This window comes from Ambystoma mexicanum, chromosome 5p, assembly GCF_040938575.1.
Source record: "Ambystoma mexicanum isolate Mex_15411 chromosome 5p, UKY_AmexF1_1, whole genome shotgun sequence".
NCBI lineage: Eukaryota > Metazoa > Chordata > Amphibia > Caudata > Ambystomatidae > Ambystoma > Ambystoma mexicanum.
The window spans coordinates 464,967,688-464,992,940 of record NC_090930.1 but is presented as its reverse complement, the minus strand read 5'-3'; positions in this window follow the sequence as shown (position 1 = coordinate 464,992,940).

Genomic DNA, 25,253 nt, shown 5'->3' with positions numbered 1-25,253 from the left:
CAGTATGAGCACCCCTCTCGCACCCATGGAGAAACCAGCGTGCACTGCTGTGCGGTAGTTTGATCTTTGGAAGAACTTGCACACATTTCCTGCAAGGTGTGTTTCCGACAGAAAGACTATATCCGGGGAGTGTCTATTTAGGTGTTGCAGTACCAGTCTCTTTTAATGCTGGATCCCAGCCCATTCCCGTTCCATGACAGGAGTTTGAGCCTTCTCTGGGCTGAATTAGTCTCAGGTGCCATTGGCTGTTTGGGGTATAGATTTGCGCATGTGTTTCCTCGATTGTATACGCGGCAGTTGTACCGCGTTTGATCTGTACAGCGTACTCATCTTGCCCTTGGATGCTAAACATTGAAAACAGAAAAAAACGTCATCCTCAACTCCCCCCACCCCATACTCCACCCCCAACTGAAGCATCTGTCGACCCAATATAAACATTCAAACAATGAAATCTTTAACTTTTGATTCGTTGCCTTGATCGGGGGGTGGCTGTTCGGTCGGCCGCCAGCCTAGTTATGCCTTATGGTTCGGTTTCCATTATGGAGAGTGAGCTCCATTGCGTTACTTGTACGATGTTTCAGGCATCTTCACTGGCCGTTATAGCTCCTTATGCGTTTTCTTGGTGCTGATTCTCAATTTGTTGTTGCTGTTGCAAATCCATGTCGGGTGGGTGCTCAGGATGTTGTCTATTGCATTCTCTTCTCCCTCGCCTCCACCAGGGCCCCAGTCTCCATCTATGTGCCTCTCGGCCCGACTCTAGGCTTCCTTGGGATCTGTAAAATGCACCGATGTCCCCTTATGGTAAATCTTGAGCTGGGCCGGAAAAATGTGTCCGTATTTGACACCCAGTGAGTGGAGGCACCTCTTGAGCGGATCAAATGATTGGTGTGCCTTTTACACCTCCTTGGTAAAGTCAGGGAAGAAGGCGATTTTTGATCCATTAAAAGTGATTGTCCCTTTCGATCTTGCCAACTGCAGCACCGTATCCCTATCTCTATAGTTTAGAAATCTTGCGATAACTGTCCGCGGCGGTGCTCCTGGGGTGACCCTGCCAGTTGGAATGCGATGGGCCTGTTCGATGCAGAACAATTTCGAGAAGGATTGCGCGTCATATGTGTCCACAAGCCATTCCTCGAGGAATAGTTCCATACAATCCCCCTCCGCCTTCTCAGGAAGGCCAAGTATGCGAACATTGTTTCGTCTGGATCTGCCTTCGCTATCATCCACTCTAGCCTCCAGGAAATTGATGCGTGCCATCATGCCGGACACGTTGCGGTTTATCCCTCGTAGGCTGTCTTCGGTTTCCGAAATTCATGCCTCCGCCTCCCCAGTGCGTGAGGTCAGTTTTTGCAGGTCATGTCTTAGTAGGGACACGTCTGCACCGATACTGTCCATCTTTTTTTCCATTGAAGTTCTGGAGCTGGCAATGGCACTCATTATATCTCTGAGGGAGATATCCTCTTCCTCGCAGTCTAACTCAGATATTTGCGACCTCTCCGGGGAGCGAGTCACTGGCGTGGTAGCGTATTCTTCAACTCTGCTCTGCGTAGAGGTCTTCCAGAGTTTATCCTTCCCCATTGCCGGGTATCTGGTCTGACACTGGCCGGGGTTCGTCCCGGGCGGAGCGCGAGGGGACAGCAGTGGGGCAAGAGGCTGGTAGTGCTGCTGGGCCAGGAGTACTGTCGCCGAGTCCAGGCGTCGTGCCGGCGGAACACCCAGGGAACTGCGCCAGTTGTGATGTTGTTGGCCCAAGGACACTTTGTGATCAGTGCGCCCACAGGCACTGGGACCCACCCGGGTCTGTTGTGTCGTGGTTCCTTTCACTGGGTGGGGCAGGGTCGGGGCAAGGATGTTAGTCAGGCAGTGGGTTCTTCCAGTCCCGGGCCCCTGTTCACTTTGTAGATCCGGGGGGAACACCAGGGCTTCAGCAGGGCCGTTCCAACGAGGGGGGTCAGCAGTGTCTTGAAGCTCGAGCCCTCGTCTGATGCTGCTCCCCTCTCCCTACCGCACAGTTGTTCTCTGGCAGGGCGTAGATGACTCTGCAGGCGCTCTCCGCGATGCGAAGCGCCCATGACATTGCAGGCGGTGTATCAGGTAGTGGCCGACCCGATGAGCAGGCCTCGATGCATCTCAGTGTGTGAAGGACGCCGCCGGGGGTGGGTGAGCGGCGCACAAACGTGTCCCCTCTGTCGCCGAAGTCGGATCAGTGCCGTATCACCCCTCGCCTCGCAGAGCAGCCAGGGCACAGTTGGTCGTGCAGTGTTGCCTCAGGAGCGGGAGCGCTGGTACCACAACACGTGCGCCGTTTCACACAGGGGGCCCGTCCCTCGGTTTACAGGCACCAGGAGGATCGGTGCCTTGCTGCCACAGGCGGTCCCCAGACACCAGGGCAAGCTTGTGTACACCTCACTGTAGCTCGCCTTCCGCTGCCGCGTCTCAATCTCTCCGTCCACTGCTTACATCGGTCTCATGGCGGCCTTCTTGGGAGCGCTGCCCGGCACGGGGGCCGCGGCCACAAAACTACAATTCTACAGGATCTTACAGCACCTCCGCTCCGGTTTTCGTCGGAGATCGATGCAGCATATAGTCACATAGCTGTAGGAGAATTTTAAGCCATCTGGGGTGGATAGATGCGCAGGATGGATGCAGGATTCGAGGAAGATACCTTTTGTGAATATGTGCAAGGCCATTCCCCCTCCCACCCTGCGAAGACTGCCAAACAAGGGAGCCGAGGCCCGCGCCGCACTGCTCCACCTCCCCCAACCAGACTGGAGCCGCTTCAAAGATTTGTAGCCCCCTCTGCAGAACCCAAGGCCACGGCCCGCCACCTGCATTATTTACAGCACAGCAGTAAACCTCTGCCTGAACACACACACACTTCTAAAGGCGCCCCCTCGTAAACCCCGCAACCCACCGGATCATCCTAGACTTATGGCCCTGTGCAATCAGGACACCCAATACTTTGACAACACACAGCGGCACATCCATAACAACTTCTAACAAGACAGAAAGACCTGTACCGCCCGTCCCAGGCCCTGAAGCTTAGCACCTCGACCTGTGGCCCCGGTCAACAGGACACTGGTAACCATGTCCTGACGTATTACTATCAGACCCCTCACAAGGTGCATTCCTCCTGTGTTGCATTAACCTGTAGAATAACCTATTGGAAGATTTACTAAAGGAGATAATATTGCAATGACTGAATGACTGCGGTGTGCATGGCCTAGGGCAAATAAGTCAGGAAAAGACATTCATCTCTGACACTGGCCGCAATGGCACAACAACACCGCCCGGATGAACTCAGCCGACCTGCCAGGCCCAGCCCAACCCACGAGGCTGACCAGTGACGCCTTCCAGCCAAAGCCAACCGCATCGCAGCAGCGCCTATAGTTAGTCGTCGCCACCCAATCCCATCGAACTTGTGCCCCCTATAGTATGTAGGGTCTTATGACGTATTTTGTAAATATATATGCCTGTCTTTGCTATTGTCAGACAGAGTGCTCTCGGAGTTTGCAGAGTTCTTTGCATGCCCTATTCTGATTGATAAACTCCCACTTAAGCTCACCCGCACTCTGTCTTGGCTTTATTCCCGACTTGGGAGAGTCCTTCATTGTCTCTCATTGCGGGGAGGATCGTGCTGGTTGGGGACGCTTGACTTCAGTTACTACCTTATTATATTCAGGACACTGTGCAATGGTGATTGTTGATTAATTTCCTTGCAACCTATTTGACCCGCTTTTTTCCAGCAGAAAAACTAAATATTCATCTGTCTGCTTAAGTTGTATTAAGGTGCTCTTTGGAAAACGTAGGCGACCATCCCTAGAAATATCCTGGTTTATAAAACCCTTGGTCTTCAGACACAGTAAGGATAGGGCTATTAGGTGTCCACTTCTTGAATATAGAGGAGCTCACATTACTATGATCGGACAACCCACTTACAGTTACTTCAATTGTTGTCCCACAGCACCTAACAGGATCGTTTAATTGTATTGCTTACACAGTGGCCAAGGCAATCGTTCTCTTGGAGGCCCGACCTTCCCCTTTCCCGCTTTCTTCTTTCCCTTTTATGTTCCCTAAATGTAGCTGTAAATGCCAGACCCTTGATTCTGGCATTTTGTCAATTGGTTCGTCACTCCCAGATTATCGCCTTGGTGATCAGGGTAGTTGTTTAAAACCTTATCTGGTCAAGAAACCTCCACACTTCAAGGGCGTGCGTGAGCACATCTTGAGGCCATCCCCCAACCATGCACTGACTCATTCCAGTACAACATAGTACAGGAAATGCTCTGTTTCATGGGATATCTTCTTTGTTTCTATCCTGCTCACAGTTCACCTTTCTCCTCTCTTTCTTTGGCCTTTTACAATTCCACCCAAGCCCATGGTCTGATTAGCACAGGTGGGTGCAATTGGTCCCCACGCCGCTATGCCTGTGATCACTGTGATGGTGATAGGTGCAGCGCAAAAGCTTTTTAACATGTCATAATGTAAAGGCACATAAACTATACTGGAGAAGGGGCGACTCCAAAGGTAGGAGGCAGGAATTCCAATGTTGACAGACCCTGCTTTCAGGGCCATGGTGATTGGCGAAACACAAAATTAGCAACCTCAGAAAATGGGGGTGCTCTCCTTTCTTTGGAGACAAAATAATTCATTTTAGAAATAAAGCACGTTGGATTTTACAAGATGTTTAGTTTAGGAACAGTATTCGATGTCATGTCTTCTAACTAGGCCCCGTCACCTTTGACACCATAATAACCAAGTTTTAAGTTTAAGGAGGAAATATTCCTCACATAAACTCGTACCTATTTGTGCAGTGTCTGTCATTCCATGAGGCGACTGAGAGGCCTCAATAGCATACTGGCTCTGGCTCTCACAACTCCTAGAAGACAATCCTACTCTCCTTTGTGAGGGCATATGGGAGTATTTGCTTTCGTATTCACAGTCGTAATAACCTTAAATCAATATCTAAAAACATTACGTTTCTGGGTGCGTATGTGAGTACTTGATGTCCATTCATAAACTCTTCACTCAAGCTTTTGCAAATGTTCAACTGTGAGAGTGCGTGGGAGGCTTTTCTGCTCAGACTCACTGCTAGATTCCTGTTCAAGTCTTGGGGTGGGGGGGGCGGCAGTCTTCTCTTGAGTTAAGAATAGGAAGCAGGCAGTCATGTACAAATGCATAGCACACACTCACTTTCCATTCACCCCGGCACATGACCATTTACAAAATACTGACTTCCATCATTCACTGCATTTTTCGTTTTTTTCAAACCTTTATTTGTCAGACAGTCATATAACAAACCGGTATGGATGGCACTGCACAGTGCACCTTGCAGAGTGTTCACAATATTGACACATTATCAAGGAGTCACACGATACACATAATCTAAACAGTGCAATAACACTACACTCCAGCCCACATTGAGTGTGCCCACTCATTCCTAGGGGGCTGCCTCCCCACCCGCCTCCTTGCTGCTTTCTTCCTCCAGATAGAGTCTCAGTGGATTCCATATGTCCTTGGGCCTGCACGTGGTGACTGTGGTAAACACGTAATGCTCTTCCTTTTAGCACTGACCACTTTTGACCCTTCACCTTTTGAAAGTGGTAACCGCTGTGCAAAAGCGAGGCGATTCCCAGATTGTATGTGCTTCCCCTTTCTTGTAAGCTATAGGCTGATGAAAGAGATGTTTGGAGCATGTCTAGAATTGATTCACAAAGTTATTGCGCCATATGTATTTAGGCTTCTTAGCACAATGGATGCCCCCCCCCAAGGGCTGCATGAGAGCATGTTGCAAGTTAACATTGGAGTTTTTATGAAGTTTGACCACATTTTACATATATCACAGCCAACCGTTAGCTCAGTCCAGTTTCACCCATTGGCTATCAGCTTTCACCAACTACAGATGTTAGTGGCATCTTCTTAGAGCGCACAAATTGCTGGCAAAGTTCAAAGCTCTATCTCAGACAATGAAAGAATCCAGTTAGTGGTCAGGATTCCATTTACAGGGGTTATTTCTGTGGTGTTATGTACTCGTTCCACGGGCAACACCGGGTAACCGTGGCCCTTCGCTTGGCCCATCAACGTGGGCCCAGTGCCCTTACCCCCCATGTTGCCTGTAGAACGGGTACATAAGGCCACTAGCACCCCGGGATAGATTTTATTTTATTAATATACTTATAGGTGAATGGCTGTGTATATACAACAAATGTTACATAAACAATCACAACACAAAATCTAAAAGAAAAATATTACAATGAAGCATACATTATCACCATGTCTTAAAATAACCAATGTCTAAAATAGTTTATAGTTAAAATTGATGATTTCCTACATAGCTACAAGCTCTAAAATTGCAACAATTCCATCACTAAAAACAATTAAAAATATCCACTATGCGTAAATAAAATAACTCCATGTAGTATATAAGGTTACAATCGTCAACTTTCATGAAGTTTTGCCATATATTGGAAAGATTGTTTATATCTGTCATGTTGTCATGTATCTATCATGTTGTCATTAACGTGGGCCCAGGGCCCTTACCCCCCAGTGTAGCCGTAGAACGGGTACATAATGCCGCTAGCACCACAGGTTAGCAAAGCAGCAACCCGGGGTGCTAAGAAAAAGGATTTTCCTTCCTACAATGGGACGACCCGCGCATTCCCTTGCGGAAAGGAAACTCCTTTACCAACATGACTGCCATGGAAAGGGAAGGCCGGGCTCCATATGAAGCCCCTCTTCCCTTTCCATGGTGGCCGTGTGAAGCTGAGAGGAAGGTGCGGCTGCAGCGGTGAGGGCACGCCGAAATAAGGCAAGTGGGAGTGTGGTGGTTAGTAAAGAAAATCGAAACGGGGCCGGAGGGTGGGGGAAAGATGGCGGTGGGGGTAGCCGGTCACCAGGCGGCTTGGAACGTGGGCTTACACTGGCGGTTCAAGCCAGCGTTCCTAGTCACCTGATTGGCTTTCTCCCCCGCCCAGGCTGAACACTTTTTTAATAGTAATGACACAAGGTGTAGATAACATTTGCATGATAACTTTTAGCCATTTGTATCCCACGGATTAATGCGCTATATCTGAAGGATATGTCTGTCATCTTATTATAGATCTTGCAGCACGGAGGCAGAATGACCTCACTATATTAATACTATAATATATTTTGAGTCACTGTATTGGAGCAAATTCCTTCTGACATATTTTCCAGCATCTGTTGTCCATTTACAGCCAAAAAAGAAGGTAATTTTCAAATACTGGCATTCTTGCATTATGCCAAATTAATGTGCCCAGAACCTTTCAAATGTAATCGCATTTCTTCTATAAAATTGGCAAGTTCTTTGACTTGGCCATATTGAATAATAAAGACGAACTGTGCAATATTGGATTGAAAGTATTTGATTTATGAATGAGAGATTAGCACACAACCTCAACATTGCTTTTATACGCCCTTTTCAGAAGGGAAAAATAAGGAACGAGAAAAGAGGATGGTAAAATGCAACATTTCAGGAGGGGGTAAACAAGGATCTTATAACACATTCCTATAAGAAGGGGAAAATAGGACAACAGAAAAGAGAATGCTCCCGTAATCATGTTAAGGGGAGGAAAACAGGGCAACGGAAAGGAGAATGCTCCTGTAAATCATTTTAAGGGGAGGAAAATAGGGCAACGAAAGGAGGATGCTCCTGTAAATCATTTTAAGGGGAGGAAAATAGGACAATGTAAAAGAGAATGCTCCTGTAAATCATTTTAAGGGGAGGAAAATAGGACAATGGAAAGGAGGATGCTCCTGTAAATCATTTTAAGGGGAGGAAAATAGGACAATGGAAAGAAGGATGCTCCTGTAAATCATTTTAAGGGGAAGAAAATAGGACAATGGAAAGGAGGATGCTCCTGTAAATCATTTTAAGGGGAAGAAAATAGGACAATGGAAAGGAGGATGCTCCTGTAAATCATTTTAAGGGGAGGAAAATAGGACAAGGGAAAGGAGGATGCCCCTATAAATCATTCTTAGAAGGGGGAAATAGGAGGGAAATGAGAATGCTGTCACATATCACTTTAAGAAGAGGGAAAATACGGTAGGGGATATCATACATCGTTACCAGAAAGGGGAGAATAAGACAGAGCTGGGACCAGGTTACATAAATTGCACTGGTGCTTTGGAGTTTTGCACAAGTACTGCTAAGTTTAACAACTGCATTTGCGCTGACCGACTCACGCTAACATTGCATTTGCTCTGACCGACCAGTACAAAGATAAATGTAACACCAGTCCATTGAAGCAAATTATGGTTAAATGCTTGACACTGGTGCAAATGTTCCCAGAAACACAGCAACTCATGCAATTGGACCTCTGATACCAATTTATTTAAATAAATGCTATCTGGAGCTATGGCCACGTTCTGAGGCTGCCAGGAGGGATGGACAGTGAGGGGAAGGGTTTAAAATGTAGATAAGTAAAATGAAAGCTTGTTCAGGGCGAGAAGCATAAGCATTGATGCGTGAATAGAGCGTTTGACGATGAAAAATTATTTAGCTAATTTTATTAATTATTTTCGACTCGTCCTGTTTGCTGTTTTAGTTACCAAATTGAGTCACATTGTCTAACCCTGCAGAGGAAAACGAGGTGGTGGCAAAACCGGGCCTAAAATTGTTATACTTGGATGAACTCCTTTTTTTGCTGGTATTTTCACGGTTTTGGCAGGAGGAGTGAGGTCACAGGACAGGATGCTGCCTTCTTGTTCTGCCTGCCAAATGATTTTCATGCTGGTGAAAACCATTGGATTGCTATGGAATCAGCCAGCTTTTATATGTAAATGCCTTCCACATGTGCCCCTGGCGGGAGGAATTTACACTTCATTCCACTACGGAGTGCAAAAACTCAGGGTGTACATGCATTTTTGCACTGGTTGTGCAATCCACAAAATTGGGGAATACCTACGTTAGCGATCCCCTACAAAGAAATGGCCCCATTGTTTTATTGCTTTTGATGTAAGCAATTATGGTCATGTCATCAGACTAAACACACAAACCACTTTCAGCCTCTGTATTGTGGGGCTAAAGTTATACAGATAATCTAAATAACCCTAGAGTTGGTGGTTAGTAGTAGTTTACTTTATTGCATTTATATTGCGCAGCCATAAACCCATAGGTGTGAGGGCGCGGACAAGAACAAAAAACAAAAAGAAGAAGCCGTGAGAACCGGGAACCGAGAGGAAAGTCTGAGGGAGCACAGCTTTACCCTTTTACCTCGTGCAAGATTAGTCCTGTATGTCTAATGCACACAGATATACTATTGGAAAGGGCAAGCACAAGCCTTAGGTTTTCATTTTAAGAGTCATTTTTCAATAAATGGTGTATGGATCAGATGCCTCTGCTCTTCATATGTCTACACCAGGAGTAGTCCTCACAATGTGAGGGCAAGTATATATCCAGGAAAGAGCCGACTGGCCTAACCATTCAAATTGAACTCAATATTTTGGTCCCGAATGGCATGCTGTATTTTTCACCCCAAAGTCTTAATGAATGCCATTGTCAGTACATGCTACCAACAAATGTAGTTTGCTAGGAATTACTGTTTCGGCATGAAACATTCTTGTCAAATAATTTCGAAACGTTGAACAAAGACGTAGGCTGAACTCTTCTGAGCAACATCAGCATAAGAATTTTCCCTCCACACACATTCAAGCGGAAATGCAAATGCGCGCGAGCACGCAGACATCAGTTTTACTATCCTTGCTGCATGGCGCACCTCCACCAGAGGCCACACGACACTCATATCTAATGCACCGAACGAGGCTAATTCAGGCACATCCCATTGATGGAGTGATTGTCAGCACCCAAAGGAAAGTGTTCTCCCTAGTTCTATGACAGACTGCAGGAGGATTCTGCCCACAAGTTATTTACAGGTCGGCAGATTATGTTGTGCACTGGGTGGTGTGTGTGTGTATTGCGTAAGTTATATTTCCTACAGACCCCCTTTCCCCACCACCCCCAGGTTCAGCTTTCCCTTCATGTCAAATCTTGTGTTTGGGGGAGGTCAGCTAACTCCTCGAGGGAATCATTTGCGTTCCATCCCCCTCAGCTGGTGACACCAGAGGTCCTTATAGAATTGCTTTTCTGCAATTCCTTTTCTATCTTGACTGCCCAATCGATTGCTGATAAATGGACGTCCATATTCACGCTCTGTGCACCACCACTGGCACAGTGAGTGAAGCCTAACCATACTCAAGCCTATTGGACTACACATGAGGATATATTTGAAAGGAAATTGACATTGTGTTTGAACTTAGAGTTTAGTCAGTGAATGTGTTATAATTAAATGTATATATTTTCTATCACGAAATATTTGAAAGGTTAAGCAGCTCACATGCGTGCTGGGTTTAAAGAAAGCTTTTATGGAGACAATAGTGCAGCCCTAACCCAAAGTAAAGATCACTTCCCTGGCGTATCTCCTCTTAAAAAGAGCAAACAGCGCATAACCTTTGGACAGCTACTACTGTGCCCATGTTACCCTCTAAACAACCTGGTACTCTCAACTTTTTTCTTTAAAAAAGAACACCTTTGTCATTAAAAATTTATTTTTTATTAACCTTTGCAACACGTGTTTCAAGCAACAAACCCTCCTTCAGGCCATACTTTTGTGTGGTGTTAGTAGTGAACAACATAAATGAACCAATTCGAACTCAATCACATCAATATACTTATCAATGATAGCATACATCAGAAACACATTGATGATTTAAACCAAACAATTAAATCAATAGAAATAATTTGTGTAATTGCAATCCAACTTCTCTTAAGCTTAAAAGTCATAAAAAAGCACTGGCAACAACTGCACTGTGCACCATCGCAATAAGTACCGAACCACAGTAGGCAGCTTCCACCAGCACCACTGCTCCGTTGCGCCTATGGTACAAAAAAGCCCTGATGCTGATCAACATGGGACGCAATAACATGGAAGACAACATCTGCATGTAGGTATGGACAGGCATGTGGGTCTGCTAAGCCCTACGTCTCCCCAAAAATGGTTGTGCTAAGCCCTACGTCTGCCCCAAAAGGCTTCCTTAAGCCTGAGAAATGATCTTACACGTATAGAATCCACAATGGCAATTCCAGCAGACACCACTTGCACGCATGCTGGGAAACTTAAATAAGTGTTTACAGTGCACATGCTCACTATGATCTCCTCTTACTAATAAAAGATGCCAAAAAACAGGCAGTGCATGGCGGGCACCCACAGAAAGAATCGCCCACACTGCTCTGGCCCCTGGGTGAGTACTGCCCATGCACATTGCCTCAGCGAAAGGAAAGAGGCAACAGAAAGGGGCGTGTGTGTAAAAGGGTTTCAACACATACAAGGGGATGGGGCAATACGAATTTGCATATCTGGGAGTGAAGCTGCGAGGCAGATGTGCATTTCTGGGTGGAGTAACTCAGCGTTCGAATTTAGGGCATTATGCCGGCTGGGGCAGGGCAAGGGGCACAGTACGGAGAGTTCAACAGTACAAGTGCGGCTGCTGACATTTCTTTTAAAGTATTAGCCAGCAGCCTTTACCTCTTAAGTGCCAGGCTATTATGCAAGTCTATGCAAAAAGGACGAGCATACTTGTCCATGGCACTTAAGAGAGCAGCAAGAATGTGAGATGCAGGCAGGAAATAAATGTGGCACATAGAGAGCAGCGTTCATTGGCTGGCCGCTTTCTGCAAGCGGCCTACAGATCTAACACCCAGATTGGATGTTTCTGCCCGGGTGCTTCTAAGCATCACAACCTGGTGAGCTCTAAACCAATTGCAGGTCCTCCAGGGCAATAGCTCAGTGCATTGACCAGCTCAATGGCAGTGGATTTCTGGGTTGAACTGTTCCGAGTTCCCACACCCCAGGGAGAGACCTGCTCTTCAGTGCATACTGGATGAACATCTGCAGCCATGCAGGAGGGCGAACACTTCTTTTAAACATCTGCAGGAGTACCTGAGCTGGCATGTACTTTCGTTGACAGCCTAGTGCCCCCCTTGAGAGCCCCGCTGTACCTTTAGCTCAGGGCACACCCATGGAAGGCCCTGCTGTACCCTGTGAACTGCTCCGGTCTGGCGAGGAGAAGGGAACTTATTGGGGCCAGTGGTCTGCTGAATGTGATGTTGGAACTGTGGATCCATGCAACCTTTTTGTATTCTGCAGCTTCCTGCAGAGCCCAGGAGGCACACATTGAATTGTGGATTGGCAAACATCATTAAATGCTCATATTAATATATGAATCTTTTAATGATGTTCTAAGGGCGTGTTCCACAAAGATGAAAAATAGATGTCAAGTGCTTCCACTGTAACCCCCAAAAAATGAAGCACGTGCACTAGTTTGAGAAAATGCTTTTGAAAGCCTCACCATTAACGCTGTGAGGCATCCAAATTCAGGATTAACCAGAATTCTAAAGGAACTCATCAAAGGGAGGTGAAGGGGAAAGAATGTACGCATTAACTTGAAAAAAATTAAATTTCCTGATCACTTTCGCTGAGTAAGTTTGAATTCTAAAATTATGTTGTGTTATGGGTATACCATGTAGTAGGCGCTTTCACAAAAAAGTGTGTGTCCACTCCACACTTCATGAACTAATTGTGACCATTAAGAGTGGGCAATAGAAGTCGTAGGCACAGTGTAGGTTGAATCTGGTAACAGATGTTATGTTATGTTAATCTTTATTTATAGAGCGCATGGTCCCCACCGAAGTCATCATGGTGCTTGAAAGGAAGGATGGGGCAAAAAGAGACAAAAAAAGGTGGGTTTTCAGCGACCGGTGAAACCTGAGATGCTCTTCAATGGTTCTCAGTGTATAAGGAATGGAATTCCAGAGCTGAGCTGCAGCCACTGAGAAAGAGCGGCTGCCAATCCCAGAGGTCTTGAAACGATGCACAGAAATCAGCCGAACACCAGCTGAGCGAAGCACCGGGTCCGGAACATAAGGTCAAAATTCCACCTGCAAGTATTCGGCTCCAGAGCCATAGAATGCACAGTGGACCAGAGTGACTTGAATTGCACGCGCTTGGCCACAGGGAGCCAATGAAGATGATAGAGTATTGGGGAGAAATGAGCACGCCCGGGCGTGGATGTGGAAACTCTCGCTGCAGAGCTCTGCAAACCTTGCAGGGGCTGCAGAAGATTTGCAGGCTGTGTCAAGAATAAGGCGTTGCAGGAATCCAACTGCATGATATGGCCGGTGTAATTATCCTTTAACAAGATGTTGGCAGATTGGGAAAGGCCAAATAAATATGAGAAAGGTGCTTGAAAATATACGACACGACTATGAACCATTAAAAAAGCCTGGAAACCTTCCCAGATGCTGTGTGCACCCAAACAGTAAGAGCATGCTACCTGATCCTTTAAACCATCAGTGAATACATTCCCTCAAAATCAAGAGTCTTCACAATGTATAACCCTTTTATATTTCCAAATATCATCTCGTTATACAATGGAGACGGATGAGATCGGCCATTGCATTTCGAACCTACGAAAAGCTCCACATTTTTCAGGATCTTGCATACATGAACCTAGGAGTTTTCTTGGACTGAACCAGACTCAGAGTTCTTTTTTGATTTTGCTATATTGGAGACAGATTCTGCCCTGACAATGGACTTATAGGTCTGGAATCCATTAGCCATACCTCATCTGCCTTCGCTGTATATAGAGATGATATTTCGATGTACAAAATTATTAAACATTCATTGGGAAGTCTCTTGTGTCTATTGTTTTTGATTGAACGTATTCACTGATGGTTGAAAAGATTGAGTTGTATTTTATTAGTCCTTTGGTAGCATTTTTTGTTTTAGTTTTTTTGCTGGTATACGCTCCAGCAGGTTATGGGAAGCCGACCATAGGTAACTGGGGTGCAGGTGGAACAGTAGCACTTAGCTCATGCACTCAGAAACCAGAGAACGATGGATTTGTGGGTCAGACATACAATCTTGAAGTCAATAAATGGTTTTGATAGCAGCTGAAACAACACATTTAAACCCTAGGTGTCAAGGCAATTTCTCGTTAGGCCAAAGTTGGCGAGGGAGGCACTGTTTTGGGCACTTTTTGTCAAAATTTTGTCTGGAATTCCTGCAGAGATCCCATTACAATAATCAAGCAGGGGCATAAAAGGGATTAAGAGGCCTACAGAAATATAGCCTAGAACACTTAGCAAATGACCTTGTTATGTAATCAGTAGGACCAGAAATGCTGTAGACACAGGAAACAGAAACACAGATGCACTCTTAATCACCATGTTTGAAGGCAGAATACAAAATGGTAACATAGAATCTAATCTGAATTGTATTAACTATTGGTACTCAGCCGAGAGGGGGTGCTGCTGGAATTTCGGAATGGGATCTCTAGCTCAGGGTAAAGCCCCAGCTCTGAGACTCCCGGAAAGCAGGAGGCTGCCCATTTTCCATGCAGGGACCAAGGATTCTGTGCCCCCGTACATCTGCTTCCTCATCTCCCACCCCCAATGTCCACATCCCTCACCCACCCACCTCCCCGCCCGACTAAACTGGTGCTCCCTTGTCTCTCACCAGTGCCGGGAACACTCTTTGTTCCCGGCGCATCTCTATCACAGCAATGACCAAAATGGAAAGGGAGAAAGGACTATGTGTAGTTTCCATCTCCCTAGTCCATGGCGGCCATCTTGGTTTGTAATTTTTTTTTTCAAGCTGAGAAACTGAAAACACACCTTTTCTCAATTTGGAAAAGAAACTATTAGCACCCCAGAAAAACATGTTGGGATCCTAATGGCAATAAACCCCTCTGGGCGGGGTCTTTACCGGGTCTGGTAATGTCCCCGCTGGAGGGGTTTATTACTTAATCAAAGCAATTTTACACATACATTATAACTATATTGATATGCATTTGTGATGTAAAATAAGGGCCTAAATATAGAAAACTATGAAAAACTACTATACAATGGCCGTTGATTATCTTTGCAAGTGGGGACTTTGTGGCTATAGCAATCAATGGAGTATTCTTCACTTTCTTATGAAATACAGCAATAATGGTCCAAACATGTATTGATGCGGTATGTCCATGAAGCCTGTCAAGAACTCTCTGTGGTATAGGACCTTTCTCTGCATAAGCCCCAGAAGAAGGGGAAAATTACTTTAAGAATTAAAAATAAGCATCAATACAAAGTTGTAGTTCTGGTCTGTAAGCTACCAGGCAGCCGGGGACTTTGTATCCCCAGTCTCAATATTTTATGTATTCTGTGACCTGTGGATCTATGCTTTCATGCTTGTTTGACCAGTTTACTCTAGTGCATACTGCAGGCAATCTCGGGTACATATCATGGATGGTGTATTTCATTCCCTTTAAGAATGTTGTTGCAATGTATACTGGTAAACCAGGAAAAGGGGCCCTTATGTTGAATAGTTAGGAATGATTCTGCTGGTTTCTTGCTACGTTGCATTGTAAGCAATATATCTCTTAGATGTCTTCCCTGTCTGCACGCACACATCAATATGTTTTTCATTGCTTACTGTGAAGAGATCAGATACTTCAATTTCTTTTATAAATAATGCTTGGAATTGGTTCAGACCCCAAAGGCCCACCACACTGCAGCTGACGTCGTTATACCCATAACACAACATCATTTCAGAATTCAAACTTACTCAGCGAAAGTGATAAGGAAATTTCATTTTTTTCAAGTTAATGCGTAAATTCTTTCCCCTTCACCTCCCTTTGATGAGTTCCTTTAGAATTCTGGTTAATCCTGAATTTGGATGCCGAACAGGGTTAATGGTGAGGCTTTCAAAATTAAATTGAATACATTTAGAAGATTGAATCTACTAAGTACGATTCCATTTCCCAGTGCAATGGCCAAGAATTCATCTGGTGGACTCCAGGCAGTCTTTGGGAAGAGTATTTAACCCTAAGAGGCAAAATATGTTGGTCATTTAATATAAAACTCTGTTATAGAATTTCACTGTTACATGAATCTGTGTTGTTATATAATTATTTTCCTATTTTTGTTACGTATTTATTTTTAACAAAACAAATATTTGTAGTATTTTTCAGTTATTAGAGCACTCCTGAGCCGTACACACAGGGCCAATAGGCTTAACTGCTGCCTATGTGAGCTGGTGAAGCTTGCAGATTCTCCCAAGCATCATACCGAAGCACATAGCCCGTCGTCATACAGTGCGGTTCCTCCAACACGGTCAGGGGGCTTTGATGAGCCACGGGCAGAGCTCTCAGCAAAGGGCACGCCACCCACACCACTCTTCTCCTCGCCATCTTATTGCCCGGGCCGCACCTGACAGACATGCAGACATGCAAAACCCTAAATCCCTACCCTCCTCCTGAGCTAAGGAGAATTGGCCCCATCCCCCACCCACTGCAATCTTTGCTGGGCTACACCTGGCAGACACGGTTCAGTCTCTCCCCATAACTGCACCCAGACCGCTGCTCCATTACTTTGCCGGGCCGCACCGGGCAGACGCAGCTTTGCTGTGTAGGAAGCACTACCCTCTCCAGCTCCCTCAGCACGTATACGCTCATTAGCTCATCCTCCATAGAGAATTTTGAGGAACACAACAAACAGCAATATCTCCACCTACTGCAAAACCCTGCTGCACATTTTCACCATTTCATGAACTTGTGCTTGTGTTGTTTTTAAGCATTATCCTCCGCCTGCTGGTCGAAAACTCTGTTATGGTTTATGGTCTTTCTATCAAATTTTTTGCATCGAGGGACATTTCCATCTAATTTTTAGCATTGAAAAACTTTACATCTAATGCATTTTTTATTATTTCATCTCCCCAAACCCCTGTTTTTTACCCTTTAAACCCCCCAAAAATTAACACTATACCCTTTAAAACATGCATTCGATGCATATTTTTTCGATGCAAATCCCTCCATGCAAAGTAATTCGATGGAAAGTCCATCAATGGATTTACTAGATACCCTCTGTTCTACATTTTCACCTTTAAATGACGTTGACTTGTGTTGTTTTAGTGGATTATTCCTGAAAATGTTCAACTAGATCTTCAAAAAGTATTTTAAATTTAAAAATCTCATTGAACACTGACCAGCCCGTGGAGATAATCATTTTTTTCTTTTTTAACTTGAACAACGAGAGGTGCACTAATAACCTTACAGACCATGCCCTTGAGCAGTATTGCGAGTTATAGGCCCATACACCTTTGGTAAATGCCCTTGCTGTGCTTAGAACCTTAACTCGATTTTCACGGCCCATAATTCCTAATACGGCCCTCCGGCTAGGTCTATAAGTCTTAATTATAGCCCGTGGAATCTTCAAAAAGCAATTTTGTTGGACATTCTCTATACTATATAAACCACTATAACACATAGCTTGCTCAGAATGCTATATTCTACAGGTAGTGAGGTTGTAATGTCAGCCAATTCGTTGTGACCGTCAGGATAGATTTATGTACTAATATCTTCTATATCCTTATACATACTATATACCATGGTGACTCATAATGTGGCCCTCCATATGTTTTGAACTACAACTCCCATTAACCTTAACCATTGATTATGCTGACTAGGAGTCATTGGAATTGAAGTTCTCGACTTTGGGATAAATACTGAGGGCTCCATTTATGTGATTAATTGCGTGGAAAATAGGGTACTTGCGCGATTCATGGAATGGAATGCGCAGTACTTTTCCTGGACTTGCGTGGAGTTTGTGCATGCTCGGCACGTCTCTGTGAGCTGTCGAGGGCCTTGCGCAAGACTCCACCCAGACCGTTGGCATTGCTTGTGCAGAGTGCTGGGAAGAGGTCGGAACACCAAAAATGGGGAAAAACGAGCTAAAAATTGACATTCTGAGGGAGGGCCTGCTGGCCGTCCCGCGCACGACCACAATTGCACGGCACGAGAAGTATTCACGGATTCGATCGTGCAACCTCTCAGCCGGGAAATGGCCAAGCAAGTCCTTCATACGATCCCCCATCTGAAGGCAGGCGTAAGTACACTTGCGGGTAGGACTTTCTACGCGGAGGTGGGATTGTATGTCCATTCCACTCAGAACATAAATCGGGATGGATTCTAGGCATTCTGAATGTCTGGTAGATCACGATTTTCGTCAAATGAATTATTCTTACTTTGGACTAATGTTATGGAATTCATTAATGAATCTTCTAATTTCTCAACACTGTAATATTAATTGTGTTCTATTACTTATGTGTCTACACAGTGTGGAAAGTTTCTGTTATAACTGTATTACGCTGTTTGAAATAAAAGAAAAATACTGTTTAATTAGAACTGGCAGTGCTATTGCAGACAATACAATGGCAAAGGCCAATACGGATTGGTGTACGCTTTATGTCCCAATATTCCAATTCTCTTCTTTATTTTTCCTTGTTTTAAATACATTATTCTACCCTCATTGGGTGAAATGTTCTAATAGCAATAATGCCCTGTTCCTCGAGCCATTACCTGGTAGTAATTTCTTTTGGTCCTCTTTAAAGGCCCTTGATTTGCTCCATCTGGCAATGGCCCTCGTATTAAAGAAGTACTGCTTAAAGCACAATGTCCTATTTCATGGTGTTTTATCCTCTGTCAGTAAATAAATTAGCGCAATCACATGCCATGGCAAAAAAGTTATAAACCAGGGTTTGTTCTAGCATTGCAGAAAAAAGTGTACTACTGTGCTGAGGGACGTTTCCATCTCGTAACAGCCCTCATATTGAAGATGTATTACTTAAATCACATTTAGGCCTCATTATGAGGTTGGTGGTGCAGGAAAAATGGGTGTGAATGTGGCTGTAAGTCTGTTGGGAATTCTGTTCCTGACACATTTCAAGACTGGCGAACTACGTGATTGGCGGTAGGGGGTGAGATTTACCTCCAGCAAAACTGGAGGTAAATCGTACGCCCTTCTGCTAATTCTCGGGGGAATTACCGTGGCAGAACTACCAGCAGCGGTAGTTCCTCCGAAAACCCCATGGAGTCCGAAGGGTTCTGGAAATGGGGGTTTACACCGCCATACCACCATTTGTAATCCTGTGTTAAGTGGTGGTAACGGAAATCGATTTTTGGCAGTAGTTCAGCGGAAATACCGCTGATCTACCTCCAAACTCGTAATGAGGGTCAATGTCCTATTTTGTGGTGTATTGGGCTTTGTTAGTAGTTAAATTAGTGCAGTCACATAAAATGGTAAAAAGTGCCTAAACTGCGGCTTCCTCTGGGATTTCAGAAAATAAAGTACGACAAGATTTACTAAATTTCTAATCTCTTTACGCACAATTTGTTCTTACATTGACACATTTAATGTTTTCATGTATCTAGTACGTTTAATGCAACATATTTCCAAACAAAACGAATCTGTCATATGTTGCCATTGATAGGATATAGCAGGCTCCTGGAGGAGCAAACAGGCGGTTGCAGCTCGGAAGGCTTGAATGCAAAGGGACCTGGCAGCTACATGCTCTCAAGCAAACACGGTGGACACAAAACCCTTGACCTTTGGAGGTGACTGCACTATTAAAGATTGTGAGAAAGACCCACTAGAGCTGTAGATTGGCTGTATATTCATGAACGGAGTTTAAAGGGGAGAATGTTATTTTCTGGGACTGTGGCCAACTGATGGGATCTTGCTTGAAACTTGTCACGGATTTGAAGCTTCCTTTCTCTGTGGAGTGGGGTTAAAAACCGCCCAGTTTGGAGCTGCATCCAATGTAAAGCCACAGGCAGTGTGATGGGGTCTGGGAAAAAGGAGGACCCATCACTTATGGTGTGATGGTGATCAATATAGAAACATTAAGAAATACTAGGTACAGGTGCTTGTTCTGACCAAAGATCCTGTTAATCAGTTTCAGAGATAGCCAACCATATTCATGTACCTTTTCACAAAATAATGGTTACTAAGTGAACGAAATCAGACAAATGTGGTTACTTTTTTAGTTGTATAGTTCGTTTTTTGTTTTTAATATTATATTTTTGTGGCTGAGATAAATCATTTTGCATTGAAAAGAAATATGATGACTAGATTTCGGTATCAATCCATTAACGTGGTATTAAGCATCATTACCCAGCGTACGTGCATCTATAGGATACACTTAACGTGATTGACTCGTTTCCGAGCCATACCATGGTATAATCCCGATGACGCACGTACGTGCCTGTGTTTGTTCCCAGTTGGGGCGTTGCAGCCCCTTAGCCAATGAGGTGGCTTGAAACGGGGCAGTCCCCACTCCGAGCCTTCGTCCCCTGCTGTTAAGGATTTCAATCAGGCGATACACTCTGGTCTCGGCTTAGTGTACAGCGCAATGGAAAAACTTATTTGATATATAGATTCAGTGATTTGAAAGATGTACCACTCGTATCACACCGCTTACTTAAAAATACCCTGGGTCACGCTGGACCAGAAATCAGGCTGGTTTGTAAAAGGTATTATTTATTTACTTATTTAAGATCAAAATCACAATACATATATTAATAGGTAAACAACAATCACCAATGGGGTGACAGAACACAGAATGATATCTTTAATACACTAGGACTAAGTATTGAGCAAAGCCAATGCAGCACAGAAAATAATACTTTTGTGTTGGTTTCAGGTCATGTAAATAAATGTGAGGAGATAGCAGGTATTCAGAAATAGTACAGATCACAGTGTGTCACTTCCCCCTTGCCCCCTTACAGAGAAAGAGAAAAACAATGTGGGCTTTTCAACTGTCAGGATGACTTTTAAAGTGGATGAGCAAGAACTCTAAATGTGTGGAAAAATGCTGAAATTGTTGTAAATTCCTATGGGAGCCGCTTTGAACAGTTGCACACAAGCATAAGCAATGATTTAGTCAGCATAAAACATTTGCAATCTGAAAATCCAAGTCAGAAGCAGTTTAAATCTATTTTACACGTGTAAAATTTCTCAGGATTATAAAATTGCGGCAAACATTTCTGCATTAACGTATTAACATTATTCGCAATAACGGGAGAGCCGCACTGTTTTGAAATGGGTTCCATTAATAGCTATGGATGTTAGGTACAAGTAGAAGTTGAAATTTAGTTGTTTCTATCACAAAAACTGAGGGAGTTATAGTGGTTTTAGTAAAGGTCGTTTTTGCGAGATAGGCACGAGAATGTAAAGAGGCTTTCATTTTAAAATCAGAAAAATATTGACTATGGACTTGAGTATCCAAGCTAAGCCACCAGGACGGCACAGGTAAGAGTCAGGAGTGATTTGCGACTCAGTACTGGTTCTTCGCTGTCCGCCCTGGAGCGCTAGGCTGGTTACTCGAATGAAATTAATAGATCAAAGTTGACAAAATGACTAGGAAAAGGATGCTTTTACAGATAGACAGAATAAGATTTAACTACAAATTTAGACAATGTTACTGATTATGGAAGTAAGGATAGTTCAGAGGTTAGGAGGGGACAAGATAATGCACAGGAATCAACAGTTTCTAGCTTCCTGCTAATACTCACAAAACAAAATAGATTTAAGATTTTGGACCGTCAGAATTCTGGACCGTCAGGATTCTGGGCCATTGAATCGGATCTATCAGGGGCCGACAGCTGGGCACATCGGACTGGACAGGGTCAGCAAGGCGCTCTGGTCACAGCACGGCACAGGACTGGACGGGATCTGCCCTTCTTGGTTCTGAGGATATTTCAATTCAGCAGGCAAGCATTAACAGCACACCCGGCTGTATTATGATGCTTCCCCTAGGCTTTTGGGGTTCTGTTCTAGAATTTTAGGCCTAGCTGAGAATGATTCAGCTATGCAATAGGCCTTTGCTTTGCCAAGTTTATGGAGTCTGGAACAAGGAAGATGTAGATTTCAGCAGCAGGGCGCTCCGCCAGCAGTCAGGAGGGTGAGTGGATCTGTCTGTCTCTATGTGTTGTCAGCTGTCTCTATTTATCCTTTAAAAATGACATCACAAAGGGGTGTATGGGCTGGCTTAGCTAAGCTTGTCCCTTTGAGCTGGGATTGGACCCCACTTCATCTCCGCCTTGCAATTTGAGTGATTGGATTAAGGCTGGGTGATGTCAGGTTTATGATTTGCTTTACAGTCCTCAGAGACCTCCCTTTAGCCATTGGTCTCCAAATCTGATTTTATATTAAACACACATTTCTACATTGGTCACCTTTATACAAATCACACATAAAGATGCCATATTTTACATAGCAGCTATTCCTCAAAACCCTGCAGCGGTGGGATCTTGTCTCCCCTTTCTACAGAATTTTTCCCTTTTCGTTATGAACACACTTTCCAATTTTTCTGCAAATTTCCACAAATATGCATGTTTAACATGGGGACATGCGTGTACATTTTCACAATTCTAACAGTAATACATTTTGGATGAAACCACATATCTTTTCATCCATGCCCAGAACATGTCACACAGTTCTGCCGCCTCTTCACACATGCAGCCAGAAATTAAATTAACAACTCTGTCATTTTTATATTTTTCATCATTTTGAATAGCAAGTTATAAGTCTTTTAAAATGTGTTCTTTGTTCATGTTTAGCAACGATGGTCGCTTGGCTCCGCCTCTTTTTTTCTCGCTGCAGTCCAAGGCATCCCCCTCCTTACTTGCTCCTTCCAAAGGCCATTTACGACCCCCTTTCACACTTCCAATTTCCTGGCTGCAACTTTGTCATTGTTCCTTTGCTCTCTGTAGACAAAATTCTGGGCTACCTAGCAATTAACACCTCCCCGTGAGTTTCTGCTGAGAGGAAGGCCCTCCTTCCAGGAGGAAACTTGCTTTTCCAGTTCTGTCAGCCCCAGCCAGGCTAATTAACTTTTAAATCCAGCAAAACCAACTTTGTTGTATCACATACAAATACATTTCTTTCTTGGCCTTAAAATCTGTGGAATCAAAAACACAGCTAAAATCTGTATTCCTTTTTGGCAACAATCTTGTTTATGTTTATTAATTCAGCAGACTTTTGAGTTTTAGGTCATTTTAAAGCTTTCTTGTCCTCTCTGACAGCTGTCAGTCAGGCAGCCCCGGGTACTGCACCCAGATTTTGGCATAGAGGCTGTCAGTTTCCAGACTTTGTATGTTTCACAATGTTTCATTTGATACATGGATTTTAGCACCAGGCAAGATTGTGAATGTTGAAAAGTGTTGTGTTATAGGCATTTTGGAGTTTTTGGCAACAAAAGTAAATGTCATTTGTAGGCACATTTTTGGGTTTTATTTGCAAAGTGCTGCTTTTCTCTCTGTACTCTGTTTGCTGGTCATGTAACCCACTGGCACATTTTTGCAGGGTGTGCTCAATTTCCCCTGCACATGCACCATAGGTGGCAGGTTGTGCATCCCTCTTTTTGTGTGCTGAAGCACATGGTTTTGGTAGGTTTTTGTAGGTTTTTGGCACGCACAAGGGTTTGCCGCCATTGTTGCTATTTCTTTCACCATAACTGGCAGGGTGATGCCGCATAGCACACCGAAGTGGGTCAATACATCCCACACCGCCGGGGACTCAGGTATGTTTTTTTCCCTCCACCCCGTCCCCGGCAAACTAACCCCAACCTCCCAACCCCACTTACCTTCTTTTTTCTTCTTTTCTCGGGAGCGAATGCGCTGGGAACACTTGTCGACGGCAGGCCAATACCGCCCGCAGTAATGCCCCCGGGGCCTCATAACTATGGGCCCCGGGGGCATTACCTGAGGCGGTATTGGCCCGCCGTCTCAGGGTTTATTGCTACATTAAGGGCTGTGTGATCTTTGTTAGATTCCCTGAAGAAGGAAATACGAAACATGTCAATGTTGCCACATTGTGGATGCCAAGACTGCCCTGTTACTGGGTCTCCAGAAGCACTAATATTTGGAGTAACATTATTCGTCGCTTGTGCTTTTGCTCAATACTCATAGTTATCTGCAGTAATTACGTTGCTTTGGGACTTCCCAAGAGTTCCCAATGTCACCTTATGCCAAAACGGCAATTCTTTGGCGGGCTAGGTGCATGGCAGGCTCTCGCTCTAATGACCCACAATTGAGGTCAATCTTTATGTCAGGTAATTGTAAAAATGTGCCATTAAAACTCTCATCACTTGTTTCAGGTTTCTGACCCAATTTAGATGCTTAACATATACAGAACTGCGTTGTTTTGCGGTATTTTTGATTCCTAGCATTGCTTTTCTGCCACAGACTGCCTGTTTTGAGCATAGAGCCAGGGGTTTGCATCTTTGATAGTTGATGGTCTGATACATCTTGATATCAGTCTGCAACATTTTGCTAGTGCTGAAAGCACGGTCAATGTACTCCAAGAACGCCCTGGCACTGTAATAACATAATCTTTCGTTACTGCTTGAAGGGCTGCAATCACATCAGCAGCTTTGGGGGGGAGCCATCTTCTCAAGATAAAACATGCTCTCCGGTTTTAGGGTTCAAGTAGCAATGGCGATGCTATTTGTTCGGGCAAACATTTTCTTTTTCAAAATATTTAAATTGCAGGAGTTAGGTGGCATTTTCTGTTAATGCCTTAATTTGACCAAATTTGCTAACAAAATCTACACTTTTCAATTGCATGCAAGGAAACCAACCAAAACACCCTTGTGCATTCCCAAAATCAACAGTGTGTCTTTGTCAACTTCAAGAGCAGCATTACACACTCAGAAAACAGTTGCAGTGAATACGAATATATGTGGGGGAAGGATAGCTCAGGGGCAACACGTTTGTTCAACACAGGTTTGAATCCCTATCCCGCAGTTAAGCGCCTTATAAATGAACAATTAAAATTAATAAATGTCTGGCCATTTCAGAGTATACAGACTTGAATCAGCTTCAGCTGTCTAACTATGTGCTCCTTAATGTTCAGACAAGTGGAACTGTGCAACCCTCACCCCATTTCTTTTTGATGTGTGCATAACCAGAAGCATTTTGGCACTCTGTCCAACAATTGCCTCTTGGAGGGATGCCTTGAGGCACACCAGTTCCGTTTTCAGGCGAAAGCATACACTTGCATATCTTTAACAGATAATGGGTGCAGTGCAGGGAGCCCCGAATGGTTCAGATCTGCATTATCAGGGTCCTCACTGCAGAACATCTGCACCAGTGGAGGTGCAGGTTTGCACAGTATTAGCACTGGGCTATTTTTTCAATGCATTTTTGCACTAGGTCCTTTTTTGCAAAATTGCACTTTGAAACAGAATCTGTTGGTCAATAAGCTTTAATTAAAATGAGGAAGCAATCTGACAAGGCCGCGCTTTAAGGAAGGTAATGTCTGCAGGTGAGCTAGTCCCTGCAAACTACTTATCACCATCCTTCCTCGAAGTAAACATAGACAACATGCCCCAATGTATTATTGAGTGAAACTGCTT